The following is a 20,808-nucleotide window of genomic DNA, read 5'->3' as shown; positions in this document are numbered from 1 at the left end:
TGTTGTTCTTATATTTGTAATTGTCCTGGTGTGGTTCTTATATTTGTAATTGTCCTGGTATGGTTCTAATATTTGTAATTGTCCTGGTGTGGTTCTTATATTTGTAATTGTCCTGGTATGGTTCTAATATTTGTAATTGTCCTGGTGTGGTTCTTATATTTGTAATTGTCCTGGTATGGTTCTAATATTTGTAATTGTCCTGGTGTGATTCTTATATTTGTGGTTATTTTGGTATTTCTATCCTGGTGTGGTTCTTATATTTGTGGTTATTTTGGTATTTCTATCCTGGTGTGGTTCTTATATTTGTGGTTATTTTGGTATTTCTATCCTGGTGTGGTTCTTATATTTGTGGTTATCTTGGTATTTCTATCTTAGTGTGGTTCTTATAATTCTGGTTATTTTGGTATTTCTATCCTGGTGTGGTTCTTATATCTGTGGTTGTTTTGGTATTTCTATCCTAATGTGGTTCTTATATTTGTAATTGTCCTAGTGTGGTTCTTATATTTGTAATTGTCCTGGTGTGGTTCTTATATTTGTAATTGTTCTGGTGTGGTTCTTATATTTGTAATTGTCCTGGTATGGTTCTAATATTTGTAATTGTCCTGGTGTGGTTCTTATATTTGTAATTGTTCTGGTGTGGTTCTTATATTTGTAATTGTTCTGGTGTGGTTCTTATATTTGTAATTTTCCTGGTGTGGTTCTTATATTTGTAATTTTCCTGGTGTGGTTCTTATATTTGTGGTTATTTTGGTATTTCTATCCTGGTGTGGTTCTTATATTTGTGGTTATTTTTGGTATTTCTATCCTGGTGTGGTTCTTATATTTGTGGTTATTTTGGTATTTCTATCCTGGTGTGGTTCTTATATTTGTGGTTATTTTGGTATTTCTATCCTGGTGTGGTTCTTATATTTGTGGTTATTTTGGTATTTCTATCCTGGTGTGGTTCTTATATTTGTGGTTATTTTTGGTATTTCTATCCTGGTGTGGTTCTTATATTTGTGGTTATTTTGGTATTTCTATCCTGGTGTGGTTCTTATATTTGTGGTTATTTTGATATTTCTATCCTGGTGTGGTTCTTATATTTGTGGTTATTTCGGTATTTCTATCCTAGTGTGGTTCTTATATTTGTGGTTATTTTGGTATTTCTTTCCTAGTGTGGTTTTTATATTTGTGGTTATTTTGGTATTTCTATCCTGGTGTGGTTCTTATATTTGTGGTTATTTTGGTATTTCTATCCTGGTGTGGTTCTTATATTTGTGGTTTTTTGGTATTTCTATCCTGGTGTGGTTCTTATATTTGTGGTTATTTTGGTATTTCTATCCTGGTGTGGTTCTTATATTTGTGGTTATTTTGGTATTTCTTTCCTAGTGTGGTTCTTATATTTGTGGTTATTTTGGTATTTCTTTCCTAGTGTGGTTCTTATATTTGTGGTTATTTTGGTATTTCTATCCTGGTGTGGTTCTTATATTTGTGGTTATTTTGGTATTTCTATCCTGGTGTGGTTCTTATATTTGTGGTTATTTTGGTATTTCTATCCTGGTGTGGTTCTTATATTTGTGGTTGTTTTGGTATTTCTATCCTAATGTGGTTCTTATATTTGTGGTTGTTTTGGTATTTCTGTCCTGTGTGGTTCTTATATTTGTAATTGTCCTAGTGTGGTTCTTATATATGTGGTTATTTTGGTATTTCTATCCTGGTGTGGTTCTTATATTTGTGGTTATTTTGGTATTTCTATCCTGGTGTGGTTCTTACATTTGTGGTTATTTTGGTATTTTTATCCTGGTGTGGTTCTTATATTTGTGGTTATTTTGGTATTTCTATCCTGGTGTGGTTCTTATATTTGTGGTTATTTTGGTATTTCTATCCTGGTGTGGTTCTTATATTTGTGGTTATTTTGGTATTTCTAGAGAAACGTATACGGAGCATTGATGAGATTTTAAAGCAATTCGGATGTCCATGGAAGTACGTTTCGGACCGAATTTTAGGTCATGAACCTATATGGACAAGAGATATTAAACTTTTTTAGGACTCCCCCCCCCCTTCCTTCGTGCTCGTGAAAAATTTAACCTCCCAAATTTTAAGATTGTCTTGCTTGTTTGTGTAATCCTGTGATATAAGCAGAATTTGTTTTCAAGTTATATGTATATATATTACACTGCTGGCCTAACACTAGTATTAGTAATACACTGCCGGCCAAAATCTTAAGGCCAATGAACATAATGAAAAAATATACATTTTGCGTTATTAGACTCAACCACTCATTTGAGTAGAGCTTTGAAAGATGAAAATAAGAAAAGGGAAAATAAAAATAAAAACTTTTTAAGCATTTAATAGGAAAAATGTGAACACTATGAAATTAGCCTAAATACTAGCTGGTCAAAAGTTTAAGACCATACCAAAAGGAAGTCCTAAACAGGGAAGTTAATGTCCAACAAGAGGTCTCAGTAGTGAGTTGCACGGCCGTCATTGTGAATAACTGCAAACATTCGCTTAGGCATGGTCGATATAAGCGTTTGCAGAAGGCTGGCTGGAATATTGTCCCAAGTGGTGAAGATGGCTTAACGAAGATCATGCACTGTTTGGAATTGAAGTCCATTTCTATATACTTCGCTTGCCATCCACCACCAAACATTTTCAATGGGGTTCAGTTCGCTGGATGGTCCAAAAGAATCACCTTATTTGCCGTGAAAAAGTCCTTTGTCCTGCGGGTATTGTGGATTGCAGCATTGTCCTGCTGAAAGATCCAATCATTTCCACTCACTAACACTAGTGTTAGGCCAGCAGTGTATTACTAACACTAGTGCTAGGCCAGCAGTGTATTACTAATACTAGTGTTAGGCCAGCAGTGTATTACTAATACTAGTGTTAGGCCAGCAGTGTATTACTAATACTAGTGTTAGGCCAGCAGTGTATTACTAATACTAGTGTTAGGCCAGCAGTGTATTACTAATACTAGTGTTAGGCCAGCAGTGTATTACTAATACTAGTGTTAGGCCAGAAGTGTATTACTAATACTAGTGTTAGGCCAGCAGTGTATTATTAATACTAGTGTTAGGCCAGCAGTGTATTACTAATACTAGTGTTAGGCCAGCAGTGTATTATTAATACTAGTGTTGGGCCAGCGGTGTATTACTAATACTAGTGTTGGGCCAGCGGTGTATTACTAATACTAGTGTTAGGCCAGCGGTGTATTACTAATACTAGTGTTGGGCCAGCGGTGTATTACTAATACTAGTGTTAGGCCAGCAGTGTATTACTAATACTAGTGTTAGGCCAGCAGTGTATTACTAATACTAGTGTTAGGCCAGCGGTGTATTACTAATACTAGTGTTAGGCCAGCAGTGTATTACTAATACTAGTGTTAGGCCAGCAGTGTATTACTAATACTAGTGTTGGGCCAGCAGTGTATTACTAATACTAGTGTTAGGCCAGCAGTGTATTACTAATACTAGTGTTAGGCCAGCAGTGTATTACTAATACTAGTGTTAGGCCAGAAGTGTATTACTAACACTAGTGTTAGGCCAGCAGTGTATTACTAACACTAGTGCTAGGCCAGCAGTGTATTACTAATACTAGTGCTAGGCCAGCAGTGTATTACTAATACTAGTGTTAGGCCAGCAGTGTATTACTAATACTAGTGTTAGGCCAGCAGTGTATTACTAATACTAGTGTTAGGCCAGCAGTGTATTACTAATACTAGTGTTAGGCCGGAAGTGTATTACTAATACTAGTGTTAGGCCAGCAGTGTATTATTAATACTAGTGTTAGGCCAGCAGTGTATTACTAATACTAGTGTTAGGCCAGCAGTGTATTACTAATACTAGTGTTAGGCCAGCAGTGTATTATTAATACTAATGTGAGGCCAGCAGTGTATGTTAATAATTGTAACACAGTTTCCTTTTTTCGAACATTATCTACCCAAATGGGAAACCACAACCCACACTTTGAAAAATCCCGTGATAGAACGTCAGTAGGCCAGGCATGGACAGGTGGTTAAGTCACTCGTAATCTGAGAGTCGCGGGTTCGAATCCCAGTCACACCAAACATGTTCGCCCTTTCAGCCGTGGGGGCGTTATAATGTGACAGCTGTGGCTGGTGATGACTAGCTGTCTGCCCTCTAGTCTTACACTGCAAAATTAGGGACGGCTAGCGCAGATAGCCCTCGTGAAGCTTTGCGCGAAATTCAAAATAAACGAAACCTAGAACGTCGATGTATGTATGCATATTACATTTTATATATTTTTCATTTTAAAAATAAGTATTAGCTTTACTAGAGGGAGCTGTGTGTATTAATTAATCTGTATCATTCCTCTCACTCATGAAACGTTACAAATTATCTTCCTAATAGACTTGGAAGATTATCTTATTTTTAGGGCATCTCGTTCGTTATGACCCAGGTCCGGCATGACCAAGCGTGTTAAGGCGTGTGTCTCGTAATCTGAGGGTCGCGGGTTCGCATCCCGGTCGCGCCAAACATGCTCGTCCTTTCAGCCGTGGGGGCGTTATAATTTGACGGTCAATCCCACTATTCGTTGGTAAAAGAGTAGCCCAAGAGTTGGCGGTGGGTGGTGATGACTAGCTGCCTTCCCTCTAGTCTTACACTGCTAAATTAGGGAAGTCTAGCACAGTTAGCCCTCGAGTAGCTTTGTGCGAAATCCAAAACAAACAAACAAACAAATCGTTATGACCACGCTTTTTTTATAATGCACAACATGTCTTTGGTCACAAAGACATATCTTTGTGAACCTGACGATGACCGAAGAAGGTCGAAACGTTGTTCGCTCTTCTATGTAAAATATTTTCTCAACCCAAACGAGCCGTTTTTGCATATAAATTTCTCAACAAGTGGGTTTCTCGACATCACTGATTATGTCTTTGGTCAGTTTTTCGACTGTAATCCCACAGTTTTGTTTTACGCTACTTCAACTTTGAAACAGTAAATACAAGTTTTGGTTTTCTTTCAATATTCTTGGAAGTTTTGTCTTCCCAAATTTGCCCCCTAGCGGTTCAGCTGACACGTAACGCTAAAAATTGAGTTTGTAATGTCTGTTATGTTGCTTTGTGCTTAACTGCAAAGAAGCAAATTTCAATCTGTTTTATTTAAATTATTATGTTTAACTGGAAGAAAGAGGAAATTACATTTATTGAATGTAATCCGTATATTACAGTAGTAATATAGGTCCTTCATAAAAGTAACAAAATCTCTATTAAAAGACTAGATATCTCAGTGTAATATAATAATTGACATCTATTTATTTTACTGGATTGTTAAATACGAAATTTATTGTTCATAGATAATTTTGAGGGGGGGAACATATCTTTTTGCCTCAAATTTTTCAATAATTTTAATGTTTTGTAGAGAGAAAGTATAGTCATGGGGTGTCTGTATAAAACTTAATGTCTGTGTTGTAGGGGAGTTTATGCCGCTTGCTGAGTGCCAATAGGCACAGGTACGTAGCGGCAGGAAAGTGCGTGTTCTGAAGGGCGTGCCGCCCTCGGTCAGTGTTTGCATCGTTAATGATGCTTCTTCCGTTTGACCAGGAATATCTTAAGGACACACTCATTTACGATTAATGAGTTAAAAAACACATACATATATCATAGTTTTTCAGACAGTTTATAGACTTGGATAAAAGAAACTTTAAAGTTTATGGTTCGACAAAGTTAATTATCGACCAGCTCAAAACAATATCATGCTAATAAATTTTCCCTTTCTCTAACATGTGAGTTATTTATACTTCAGCCCTGGGGGATTAGTCTGTGAGGAAATAGCTTTTTCTAATGAAAATATCTCGTGTTTAATAACTTGTTTTTTTTTTTTTTGTATTTTGTTTCCGTGCACTGAAACTGATACAACTAAAATTAAGTCTTTCCTGTTTAGCCAGGATGTGTCATGGTAATTTTGTTTTATCCTGACATTCCTTGAGGGCCTATAAATTGTAAATTTGTGGCTTGCTCATACTGTCAGTTAGGCATAGATAGCCAAGTGTGTAGCATCGTGCTTAAGAACAGAAATTTTACACTTGAGCATTGTTAATGAAAGAAAAACATAGAATTGAACATTATTAACTGAAGGGAAAACATACATGGACATGGTTAACTGAAGGAAAAACTAAAAACTAGAGTATTCACATGTTCAGGGGATGATGACAGTTACAAGTTGTTTATTAAAATTCAAAGTTTGATCCCTGCACTGGCTGTAGTCCACTGTACAGCTTTACAGTTAAATAAGTGAAGGGTTATTTTTGATTGGTGCTTGTAATTGTGCCTTATATTTATAAACTTATATGACTTTCTTATTTGGTCACCCGTAGATTCTGAATCATGGAAAAACAAGATTGATTGGAAAACAGAAAGATTTTGATACTGGTTGAAGAAATAAGTGGATAAACATGAATTTACTGGAAGGTGAAACCGAGTGGTATTAATCAAGACTGCTTGTCAAACAGCTTGGCATCGTGTCCAGGAAAAGATGACAGCAAAACATAGATGGAGTGCACTGAGCAACATGAAGGTCTAAAGTGTTTAAACCTGAAGCCAGATGAAAATGATAAAGCACATGACGAGCAACAGATTTCTTGTTGTCCCAATAAAGAGGCTCAGAGTTCACACTCTGATAATCATCCTAGTAGCATATCTTGTTTTACAGGTTCTGAGATATCTTGCTTAAGAGAACAGGTCAGTAAAACAGAGAGTACTATTGGAAATGTAAGGACAGAAAACTCATCAGAATGTCATCATCCGGGTGATGACACAATGTCATCTGGACTAATAGGATCTCCAAATCTTCATCCTAAGTCTTCATACTGTGTGAAGATTCTTTGTAATGAGCCATGTGAGAGGATTAGCTTGGAAGAACAGTCCTCAAAAGAAGAACCTATTTATAGACAACTATGTGGGATGGTTAGCTTGGATGAAAAGTCCGTAGAGGAACACTTAGAGTATAGACAGCCATATGGGATTGCTAACTTGGATGAACATTCCTCACAGGAAGGATTAGTTTGCAAACAGCCATGTGAGGGGGTTAGCTCAGATGAGCAGTCCTCACAGGAAGGATTAGTGTGCAGACAGCCGTGTAAGGGAATTAGCTTGATTGAACAGTCTTTAGAGAAAGAATCAGTTTACAAACAGCCATTTGAGAAATTTAACTTCAAAGAACAGCCCTCACAGGGAGAATATATTCATACACAGCCATGTGGGATGGGTAGCTTGGATGAATACTCCTCACAAGAAGGATCAGTGTGTAGACAGCCATGTGAGATGGTTAACTTAGATGAATACTCCTCACAAGAAGGATTAGTGTGTAGACAGCCATGTGAGGTGGTTAACTTAGATGAATACTCCTCACAAGAAGGATCAGTGTGTAGACAGCCATGTGAGGTGGTTAACTTAGATGAATATTCCTCACAAGAAGGATCAGTGTGTAGACAGCCATGTGAGATGGTTAACTTAGATGAATACTCCTCACAAGAAGGATCAGTGTGTAGACAGCCATGTGAGGTGGTTAACTTAGATGAATACTCCTCACAAGAAGGATCAGTGTGTAGACAGCCATGTGAGGTGGTTAACTTAGATGAATATTCCTCACAAGAAGGATCAGTGTGTAGACAGCCATGTGAGGTGGTTAACTTAGATGAATATTCCTCACAAGAAGGATCAGTGTGTGGACAGCCATGTGAGCTGGTTAGTTTTCCAAGTCCAAGAAGTGAAACACTCAGACTTAAGATAGACAAAGAAGAATTTGAGATTACAAAAGGTGAAGATAATGACCAGAATAATGGTCAGAATTGTCACTTTCAATCCAATGGTCAGAATGCCAAAGTGAATGTTATTTCTAGAGGAAAGTGCCCCAGTATACCAGATGCAACAGATAAAACTTGCAAAACGAAAATGTTTTCCAGCAAAATTACAACTTGTACTGATCATGGCAATCAACTTACAACTACAAACAGGTTATGTAACAGAAGGAGCAGTTTAACCAAACTTGAAACCATCACCAAACAAGAAGCTGTGAGCAAAAATAAGATGGGTCACCCTTGCACATTTTCTGCAGAAGATGTAAATCTCTTCAGCGAATTAAATGGTACTGATGGGCAAAGAGTTCTTCTTAGGATAAACAAAAGTAAAGAGGAATGTACTAGTCATCTTGAAGACTCCAAAAAGTACCCTAAGAGTCTCAGTAAAATTTGTGTAGAGGTAGAAAGATATAATGATTCAAAATCTGGTACAAATTTCTTTAAAAAGTTCAAAAATATAGAAAACCAAGAAAATCTTGCAACTTCTATGTTTTCAGGTCTAAATACATATGATTTAACAGATGAAGAGGTAAATAATTGTGCCGTACATGAAGGTAAGTCCTATCTTCTGGAAGGTTCTTATACCAACTCGGCTAAATGTAAGAGCAATGCAATAGGCTTAAAAAGTTGTCAGGAAGTGTTGGATGATGTAGACATGGGAAAGCATGTCGGATTACAGATTTTTACATCAAACACAATGTCTAGTAAGAAAGACGTTTCAGAAGATCAAATGACAGAGCCGATGCAAGATGTAAATTTGGAAGAATTTATTGCAGTATCTAAGGATGATAGTTCAAAAGAACCAAATACTACCTCTGAGAAAGATAAAATTTTAAAAGAAACATTGACAACATATGAGAACGAAGACACTTTAAAAGAATCAGTCTTAATGTCTATGAAAGATGACAGTTTAAAAGAACTAATCTTAACATCTAATACAGGTGACCATTTAAAAGAACCAATCTTAATTTCTAAGAAATATGACAGGTTAAATGAACCAGTTTTAATGTCTAATAAAGATGACAGTTCAAAAGAACCAATCTTAATGTTTAATAAAGATGACAGGTTAAAAGAACCAGTCTTAATGTCAAATAAAGATGATAGTTTAAATGAACCAGTCTTAATTTCTGATAAAGATGATAGTTTAAGAGAACCAATCTTAACATCTAATAAAGATGACAGTTTAAAAGAACTAGTCTTAATGTCTAAGAAAGACCACAGGTTAAAAGAACTAGTCTTAATGTCAAAGAAAGATGACAGGTTAAATGAACCAGTCTTAATGTCTAATAAAGATGACAGTTTAAAAGAACCAGACTTAACATCTAAGAAAGGTAGCAGTTTAAAAGAACCAATCTTAACATCCAATAAAGATGATAGTTTAAAAGAACCAGTCACAATGTCTAAGGTGAATAGCACAACAGATTCAGTGACAATGTCAAAAAACATTGGCATATTACAAGAGCCATTCACAATGTCTAAAAAGGATGACCTTTTGAAAGAGCCAATCACAATGTCTAAAAGGGATTATATTTTGAAAGAGCCAATCACAATGTCTGTAGCAAATGACAATTCTCGAGAAACAAGCACAACATCTCAGAAGGATACCATTTTGAAAACAACGAACATAACATTCACAAATAAGGACACCTTAAAAGAGAGTAGCACTTGTGTACCATACTTAAATGCAGTACTGATAAAGCCAGAATGTTCTGGAAAACCTTTGCAAAAAGATGATGATTTTGAAGACATTGAACTAAAACTATGGTTAGAAAGAGTTTCTTCTTCCTTAACAAATGCTGATAACAAAGATGGACACAGAAGTGAACAGAATCAATCATCCTTGTTTTTATTTAACAGTGACAAAATGAGTCTTGGAGATTTAGAGATAGAAACTTTTAGTTTTCCAGCAATTAATGAACAATCAAAGCTTAAGTCTACATGTACTAGAGACAGTGATGCCAGTACGGTGTACAGTAATGCTGAAATGTGCTGTAGTGAAAAGTTTCCTTACTTATCAGACATCAATGCTGATGTCAAAGTAAGAGATGTGGATGAAGCATCTGAGAGTAACACTTCACAGAAAGAAGATGGAAACAGCTTACCTGTTACAAACAAAAATCTGGAAACAGAATGCATTGCTGAAGGAATAAAAGTGTCTAACATTCCAGATGACAGATTCCAAACTAAAGAAGAAGAGAATTTGGTAGACACCAAAACCCAGATGTCTGTGGTTCTTGATACCATTTTAGTCAACAGAAGACAGTTTTCAGAAAACAAATTGAACAGTGAATCTTTGCCATCAATTTCTGATGTCCAAAAAGATAACAAGCGATCTACATGTCTTACTGAAAAGGTTTCAGAGTTGAAAAATCTGATAAAACCTAATTTTGTTATCTTGCAAACTTCAAGCATAACTTTAAGAGAGTTTGAATCAAATTGTAGTGAAATGCATTCAGGTATGAAGCAACCTAATTTTATAAAACATGAATTAAAAGACAAGAAGGAGCATTACAAATCAGTAACTTGTATAAAGCCAAAGACCCACGTTGGTCTAGCACCCATAGAATCTAAATATGCACAAAATAACAGTTTTGAAACTAAGAAAACTAAAGGTATAAGTGGCGAATCCTTAAATAAATCATGTGAAAAACATCAGAGTGATGTGAAACCTAAAGGTACAAGTAAATCATGTGAGACAACCAAAACAAAACCAGAAGAAGGTAAAGAAACAAGAACAAACACTGTACAACCATGTACAGAAAAATATGATAAACCAACACACAATTTTGTACCAACTAATAATTTGGATAAGGAACCAGAACCAATTTTTGTAAAAGGCATAAAATTAATTAGTGAAGGATTTAGAGTGACTAAGACTGTTGCAGGTGAGACTGAAGTTGTGTCTTTAGGATCAACATCTGAAACACAATATAAGACCGTCAAGTCGCATTTTGACGTCAAAGTTGATAAGATGTATGGAAACAAGAGACATCGAAGGAGTGCAGATTTACGAAGCAGGAATAAAAACATTTTCAGAGAACATAAGCGGACAACACAACTTTGTGAAAACAGTTTGAAAAGAGTAAAAACAGGACATCTACCAGAAATAACGGTCCGTGCAGCCACAAGATTTTCAAATACAGTTATGTCTGATCAGCAAGCTGAGAATTTGAAAAACGTACCATGTTATATTTCTTTAAAAAAGTGATACAAGTTTGTTGGAAAGGGGAAAACAAAACCACTTTAACTCAAGTTTCGTGTGAGGCTTCAACCAGTGATAAAAGCAGAGGTGGGGAATTGAATCTTCTTGAAACAAACAACTGTTTTGCAGAAAACACCTCCACCTTCTGTCAGATTTTCTTAAGATTTGTAATTAAATTTTGCTACATTACTAATTTGTTGATAACAAATTTTGTTTGTGAAAATATATATCTTTGTGACATATAAATTGAACGTGAGTAATAAAAACTTGAATATTCCTATATATTGATATCACAGCTCTGTATGTAACTGTTTCTTTATTTCAGCTCTCTAATTATTCACATCTGTTATTAATTCCCTTTTGCAACACGTGTATTTATCCATAGCACATGTGCAACAATATGATGATTAGTTACTTACTGCGCTTTGTTCCTGGGTGATTTTAACTGCATTATTTTTTTTTATTAATTTCACATTAGTATCTTTGAATTTCTTGCTTTGGAGAAGAACATTTATTACATCTGTTATTTTAGAGAACTGAAAAAACCAGAAACAAATAATTATTAACATTCTGTAAATTCAGAAAGAAGCAGTGACCTGAACAAAGTAAGCTTTAACATTTTAAAAAGTCACCATGATAAAAATTCAGATAGAGAGATATGAGTGCTTTCTGTTATGCTGATTAAAAATAGACAGACAAGTATTAATACTTTGAATAAGTCATTGAATTTGTTTTGCAGCCTAAATAAAGTGTATAATAAAACATTCATTACTTTATGATTGAAATTTACTGGGACACGTACAAAAGAAAAGTGAACATTTTTTAGTATGAAATATTGATAGATTTAATTATATTTTAGATGGGCCTTCTGATGGAGAAACACCAAAATCTTCTAAGGTAAGTGAATTTTACACTTCTGTTTTCTGATGAACTTTATACTTAAACTTGTGGAGTTCCGAGTTATTAACTTGAAGTTTATGAAATGTTGAAGATGTCAGTGGTATTCAAGTTACATTCTCAATTTCAGACATAGTACAGACAGCTTAAATAACTGTAAAATAATGTTAATAAGAAAACATAAAAATGCTATTTAGTATAAAGTTGTTAATCAACATTTAGCCAAGATATATGATTATATAGAAATATATGTATGTCATTGGACAATCTATACTGCTATATAGACATATATGTATGATATTGGACAATACACTATTACATAGAAAAATATGTATAACTTTGGACAACATATGCTATTATTATATAGAAATACATGCATGACACTGGACAACATATATAATTATTATAGAGATATATATGTATGACATTGGACAACATATACTATTATTGTATAGAAATATATGCATGACACTGGACAACATATACTATTATTGTATAGAAATATATGCATGACACTGGACAACACATATAATTATTATAGAGAAATATATGTATGACATTGGACAACATATACTATTATTGTATAGAAATATATGCATGACACTGGACAACATATATAATTATTATAGAGAAATATATGTATGACATTGGACAAAATATTATATATTATATTATAAAGAGAGTACTACTAGATAAGATACACAGTTATTAAGACACATTACTGGATGATATGTATCATTGTATAGAGGTGTACTGTTCAATGGGACATGTTCTATAAAAATGCAACACCAGGAGAGACATGTTCTATCGGGTAACGGCACCAAGGGAGACATTCTATAAAGTTAGAACACCAAGGGAGGCACGTTATATAAAGTTAGAACACCAGGAGAGACACATTCTATAAAGTTGCAACACCAGGAGAGACACGTTCTATAAAGTTGCAACACCAGGAGAGACACGTTCTATAAAGTTAGAACACCAGGAGAGAGACGTTCTATAAAGTTAGAACACCAGGAGAGACACGTTCTATAAAGTTGCAACACCAGGAGAGACACGTTCTATAAAGTTAGAACACCAGGAGAGACACGTTCTATAAAGTTACAGCACCAGGAGAGACACGTTCTATAAAGTTAGAACACCAGGAGAGACACGTTATATTAAGTTGCAACACCGAGAGAGACATGTTAAAGAAAGTTACAACACCGAGAGAGATATGTTACATAAAGTTACAACACCAAGAGAGGCGTGTTACATAAAGTTACAACACCGAGAAAGACTTTTATTATAGATTTCTACCTCTACACTAATGTTTTATAGATACAGAATATGTTCACTTTTATTATAGATTTCTACCTCTGCACCAATGTTTTATCGATACAGAATATGTTCACTTTTATTATAGATTTCTACCTCTACACCAATGTTTTATAGATACAGAATATGTTCACCTTTATTATGGATTTCTACCTCTACACCAATGTTTTATAGACACAGAATATGTTCACCTTTATTATGGATTTCTACCTCTACACCAATGTTTTATAGATACAGAATATGTTCACTTTTATTATAGATTTCTACCTCTACACCAATGTTTTATAGATACAGAATATGTTCACTTTTATTATAGATTTCTACCTCTACACCAATGTTTTATAGATACAGAATATGTTCACTTTTATTATAGATTTCTCCCTCTACACCAATGTTTTATAGATACAGAATATGTTCACTTTTATTATAGATTTCTACCTCTACACCAATGTTTTATAGATACAGAATATGTTCACTTTTATTATAGATTTCTACCTCTACACCAATGTTTTATAGATACAGAATATGTTCACTTTTATTATAGATTTCTACCTCTACACCAATGTTTTATAGATACAGAATATGTTCACTTTTATTATAGATTTCTACCTCTACACCAATGTTTTATAGATACAGAATATGTTCACCTTTATTATAGATTTCTACCTCTACACCAATGTTTTATAGATACAGAATATGTTCACTTTTATTATAGATTTCTACCTCTACACCAATGTTTTATAGATACAGAATATGTTCACTTTTATTATAGATTTCTACCTCTACACCAATGTTTTATAGATACAGAATATGTTCACTTTTATTATAGATTTCTACCTCTACACCAATGTTTTATAGATACAGAATATGTTCACCTTTATTATAGATTTCTACCTCTACACCAATGTTTTATAGATACAGAATATGTTCACTTTTATTATAGATTTCTACCTCTACACCAATGTTTTATAGATACAGAATATGTTCACTTTTATTATAGATTTCTACCTCTACACCAATGTTTTATAGATACAGAATATGTTCACTTTTATTATAGATTTCTACCTCTACACCAATGTTTTATAGATACAGAATATGTTCACTTTTATTATAGATTTCTACCTCTACACCAATGTTTTATATATACAGAATATGTTCACCTTTATTATAGATTTCTACCTCTACACCAATGTTTTATAGATACAGAATATGTTCACTTTTATTATAGATTTCTACCTCTACACCAATGTTTTATAGATACAGAATATGTTCACTTTTATTATAGATTTCTACCTCTACACCAATGTTTTATAGATACAGAATATGTTCACTTTTATTATAGATTTCTACCTCTACACCAATGTTTTATAGATACAGAATATGTTCATTTTATTATAGATTTCTACCTCTACACCAATGTTTTATAGATACAGAATATGTTCACTTTTATTATAGATTTCTACCTCTACACCAATGTTTTATAGATACAGAATATGTTCACTTTTATTATAGATTTCTACCTCTACACCAATGTTTTATAGATACAGAATATGTTCACTTTTATTATAGATTTCTACCTCTACACCAATGTTTTATAGATACAGAATATGTTCACTTTTATTATAGATTTCTACCTCTACACCAATGTTTTATAGATACAGAATATGTTCACTTTTATTATAGATTTCTACCTCTACACCAATGTTTTATAGATACAGAATATGTTCACTTTTATTATAGATTTCTACCTCTACACCAATGTTTTATAGATACAGAATATGTTCACTTTTATTATAGATTTCTACCTCTACACCAATGTTTTATAGATACAGAATATGTTCACTTTTATTATAGATTTCTACCTCTACACCAATGTTTTATAGATACAGAATATGTTCACCTTTTATTATAGATTTCTACCTCTACACCAATGTTTTATAGATACAGAATATGTTCACTTTTATTATAGATTTCTACCTCTACACCAATGTTTTATAGATACAGAATATGTTCACTTTTATTATAGATTTCTACCTCTACACCAATGTTTTATAGATACAGAATATGTTCACTTTTATTATAGATTTCTACCTCTACACCAATGTTTTATAGATACAGAATATGTTCATTTTTATTATAGATTTCTACCTCTACACCAATGTTTTATAGATACAGAATATGTTCATTTTATTATAGATTTCTACCTCTACACCAATGTTTTATAGATACAGAATATGTTCACTTTTATTATAGATTTCTACCTCTACACCAATGTTTTATAGATACAGAATATGTTCACTTTTATTATAGATTTCTACCTCTACACCAATGTTTTATAGATACAGAATATGTTCACTTTTATTATAGATTTCTACCTCTACACCAATGTTTTATAGATACAGAATATGTTCACTTTTATTATAGATTTCTACCTCTACACCAATGTTTTATAGATACAGAATATGTTCACTTTTATTATAGATTTCTACCTCTACACCAATGTTTTATAGATACAGAATATGTTCACTTTTATTATAGATTTCTACCTCTACACCAATGTTTTATAGATACAGAATATGTTCACTTTTATTATAGATTTCTACCTCTACACCAATGTTTTATAGATACAGAATATGTTCACTTTTATTATAGATTTCTACCTCTACACCAATGTTTTATAGATACAGAATATGTTCACTTTTATTATAGATTTCTACCTCTACACCAATGTTTTATAGATACAGAATATGTTCACTTTTATTATAGATTTCTACCTCTACACCAATGTTTTATAGATACAGAATATGTTCACTTTTATTATAGATTTCTACCTCTACACCAATGTTTTATAGATACAGAATATGTTCATTTTTTATTATAGATTTCTACCTCTACACCAATGTTTTATAGATACAGAATATGTTCACTTTTATTATAGATTTCTACCTCTACACCAATGTTTTATAGATACAGAATATGTTCACTTTTATTATAGATTTCTACCTCTACACCAATGTTTTATAGATACAGAATATGTTCACTTTTATTATAGATTTCTACCTCTACACCAATGTTTTATAGATACAGAATATGTTCACTTTTATTATAGATTTCTACCTCTACACCAATGTTTTATAGATACAGAATATGTTCACTTTTATTATAGATTTCTACCTCTACACCAATGTTTTATAGATACAGAATATGTTCACTTTTATTATAGATTTCTACCTCTACACCAATGTTTTATAGATACAGAATATGTTCACTTTTATTATAGATTTCTACCTCTACACCAATGTTTTATAGATACAGAATATGTTCACTTTTATTATAGATTTCTACCTCTACACCAATGTTTTATAGATACAGAATATGTTCACTTTTATTATAGATTTCTACCTCTACACCAATGTTTTATAGATACAGAATATGTTCATTTTTATTATAGATTTCTACCTCTACACCAATGTTTTATAGATACAGAATATGTTCACTTTTATTATAGATTTCTACCTCTACACCAATGTTTTATAGATACAGAATATGTTCACTTTTATTATAGATTTCTACCTCTACACCAATGTTTTATAGATACAGAATATGTTCACTTTTATTATAGATTTCTACCTCTACACCAATGTTTTATAGATACAGAATATGTTCATTTTTATTATAGATTTCTACCTCTACACCAATGTTTTATAGATACAGAATATGTTCACTTTTATTATAGATTTCTACCTCTACACCAATGTTTTATAGATACAGAATATGTTCACTTTTATTATAGATTTCTACCTCTACACCAATGTTTTATAGATACAGAATATGTTCACTTTTATTATAGATTTCTACCTCTACACCAATGTTTTATAGATACAGAATATGTTCACTTTTATTATAGATTTCTACCTCTACACCAATGTTTTATAGATACAGAATATGTTCACTTTTATTATAGATTTCTACCTCTACACCAATGTTTTATAGATACAGAATATGTTCACTTTTATTATAGATTTCTACCTCTACACCAATGTTTTATAGATACAGAATATGTTCACTTTTATTATAGATTTCTACCTCTACACCAATGTTTTATAGATACAGAATATGTTCACTTTTATTATAGATTTCTACCTCTACACCAATGTTTTATAGATACAGAATATGTTCACTTTTATTATAGATTTCTACCTCTACACCAATGTTTTATAGATACAGAATATGTTCACTTTTATTATAGATTTCTACCTCTACACCAATGTTTTATAGATACAGAATATGTTCACTTTTATTATAGATTTCTACCTCTACACCAATGTTTTATAGATACAGAATATGTTCACTTTTATTATAGATTTCTACCTCTACACCAATGTTTTATAGATACAGAATATGTTCACTTTTATTATAGATTTCTACCTCTACACCAATGTTTTATAGATACAGAATATGTTCACTTTTATTATAGATTTCTACCTCTACACCAATGTTTTATAGATACAGAATATGTTCACTTTTATTATAGATTTCTACCTCTACACCAATGTTTTATAGATACAGAATATGTTCACTTTTATTATAGATTTCTACCTCTACACCAATGTTTTATAGATACAGAATATGTTCACTTTTATTATAGATTTCTACCTCTACACCAATGTTTTATAGATACAGAATATGTTCACTTTTATTATAGATTTCTACCTCTACACCAATGTTTTATAGATACAGAATATGTTCACTTTTATTATAGATTTCTACCTCTACACCAATGTTTTATAGATACAGAATATGTTCACTTTTATTATAGATTTCTACCTCTACACCAATGTTTTATAGATACAGAATATGTTCACTTTTATTATAGATTTCTACCTCTACACCAATGTTTTATAGATACAGAATATGTTCACTTTTATTATAGATTTCTACCTCTACACCAATGTTTTATAGATACAGAATATGTTCACTTTTATTATAGATTTCTACCTCTACACCAATGTTTTATAGATACAGAATATGTTCACTTTTATTATAGATTTCTACCTCTACACCAATGTTTTATAGATACAGAATATGTTCACTTTTATTATAGATTTCTACCTCTACACCAATGTTTTATAGATACAGAATATGTTCACTTTTATTATAGATTTCTACCTCTACACCAATGTTTTATAGATACAGAATATGTTCACTTTTATTATAGATTTCTACCTCTACACCAATGTTTTATAGATACAGAATATGTTCACTTTTATTATAGATTTCTACCTCTACACCAATGTTTTATAGATACAGAATATGTTCACTTTTATTATAGATTTCTACCTCTACACCAATGTTTTATAGATACAGAATATGTTCACTTTTATTATAGATTTCTACCTCTACACCAATGTTTTATAGATACAGAATATGTTCACTTTTATTATAGATTTCTACCTCTACACCAATGTTTTATAGATACAGAATATGTTCACTTTTATTATAGATTTCTACCTCTACACCAATGTTTTATAGATACAGAATATGTTCACTTTTATTATAGATTTCTACCTCTACACCAATGTTTTATAGATACAGAATATGTTCACTTTTATTATAGATTTCTACCTCTACACCAATGTTTTATAGATACAGAATATGTTCACTTTTATTATAGATTTCTACCTCTACACCAATGTTTTATAGATACAGAATATGTTCACTTTTATTATAGATTTCTACCTCTACACCAATGTTTTATAGATACAGAATATGTTCACTTTTATTATAGATTTCTACCTCTACACCAATGTTTTATAGATACAGAATATGTTCACTTTTATTATAGATTTCTACCTCTACACCAATGTTTTATAGATACAGAATATGTTCACTTTTATTATAGATTTCTACCTCTACACCAATGTTTTATAGATACAGAATATGTTCACTTTTATTATAGATTTCTACCTCTACACCAATGTTTTATAGATACAGAATATGTTCACTTTTATTATAGATTTCTACCTCTACACCAATGTTTTATAGATACAGAATATGTTCACTTTTATTATAGATTTCTACCTCTACACCAATGTTTTATAGATACAGAATATGTTCACTTTTATTATAGATTTCTACCTCTACACCAATGTTTTATAGATACAGAATATGTTCACTTTTATTATAGATTTCTACCTCTACACCAATGTTTTATAGATACAGAATATGTTCACTTTTATTATAGATTTCTACCTCTACACCAATGTTTTATAGATACAGAATATGTTCACTTTTATTATAGATTTCTACCTCTACACCAATGTTTTATAGATACAGAATATGTTCACTTTTATTATAGATTTCTACCTCTACACCAATGTTTTATAGATACAGAATATGTTCACTTTTATTATAGATTTCTACCTCTACACCAATGTTTTATAGATACAGAATATGTTCACTTTTATTATAGATTTCTACCTCTACACCAATGTTTTATAGATACAGAATATGTTCACTTTTATTATAGATTTCTACCTCTACACCAATGTTTTATAGATACAGAATATGTTCACTTTTATTATAGATTTCTACCTCTACACCAATGTTTTATAGATACAGAATATGTTCACTTTTATTATAGATTTCTACCTCTACACCAATGTTTTATAGATACAGAATATGTTCACTTTTATTATAGATTTCTACCTCTACACCAATGTTTTATAGATACAGAATATGTTCACTTTTATTATAGATTTCTACCTCTACACCAATGTTTTATAGATACAGAATATGTTCACTTTTATTATAGATTTCTACCTCTACACCAATGTTTTATAGATACAGAATATGTTCACTTTTATTATAGATTTCTACCTCTACACCAATGTTTTATAGATACAGAATATGTTCACTTTTATTATAGATTTCTACCTCTACACCAATGTTTTATAGATACAGAATATGTTCACTTTTATTATAGATTTCTACCTCTACACCAATGTTTTATAGATACAGAATATGTTCACTTTTATTATAGATTTCTACCTCTACACCAATGTTTTATAGATACAGAATATGTTCACTTTTATTATAGATTTCTACCTCTACACCAATGTTTTATAGATACAGAATATGTTCACTTTTATTATAGATTTCTACCTCTACACCAATGTTTTATAGATACAGAATATGTTCACTTTTATTATAGATTTCTACCTCTACACCAATGTTTTATAGATACAGAATATGTTCACTTTTATTATAGATTTCTACCTCTACACCAATGTTTTATAGATACAGAATATGTTCACTTTTATTATAGATTTCTACCTCTACACCAATGTTTTATAGATACAGAATATGTTCACTTTTATTATAGATTTCTACCTCTACACCAATGTTTTATAGATACAGAATATGTTCACTTTTATTATAGATTTCTACCTCTACACCAATGTTTTATAGATACAGAATATGTTCACTTTTATTATAGATTTCTACCTCTACACCAATGTTTTATAGATACAGAATATGTTCACTTTTATTATAGATTTCTACCTCTACACCAATGTTTTATAGATACAGAATATGTT

The 20,808-nt window shown here is 31.9% G+C and overlaps 1 long non-coding RNA gene across 2 annotated transcripts in view; it reads left to right on the top strand.

Moving 5' to 3' along the window:
* The window catches only part of LOC143243405 (uncharacterized), a 94,435-nt gene that overhangs the window by 68,615 nt on the left and 5,012 nt on the right, over positions 1-20,808 (top strand). For both annotated transcript variants that reach the window (XR_013024476.1, XR_013024475.1), the window contains one exon: positions 11,859-11,896. This is a non-coding gene — a long non-coding RNA (uncharacterized LOC143243405). The remainder of the gene's footprint in view (positions 1-11,858; positions 11,897-20,808) is intronic.

Source organism: Tachypleus tridentatus, unplaced genomic scaffold, assembly GCF_004210375.1.
Source record: "Tachypleus tridentatus isolate NWPU-2018 unplaced genomic scaffold, ASM421037v1 Hic_cluster_2, whole genome shotgun sequence".
Lineage (NCBI taxonomy): Eukaryota > Metazoa > Arthropoda > Merostomata > Xiphosura > Limulidae > Tachypleus > Tachypleus tridentatus.
The sequence above is the reverse complement of the archived record's forward strand: the minus strand, read 5'-3'. Positions and strand labels throughout refer to the sequence as shown.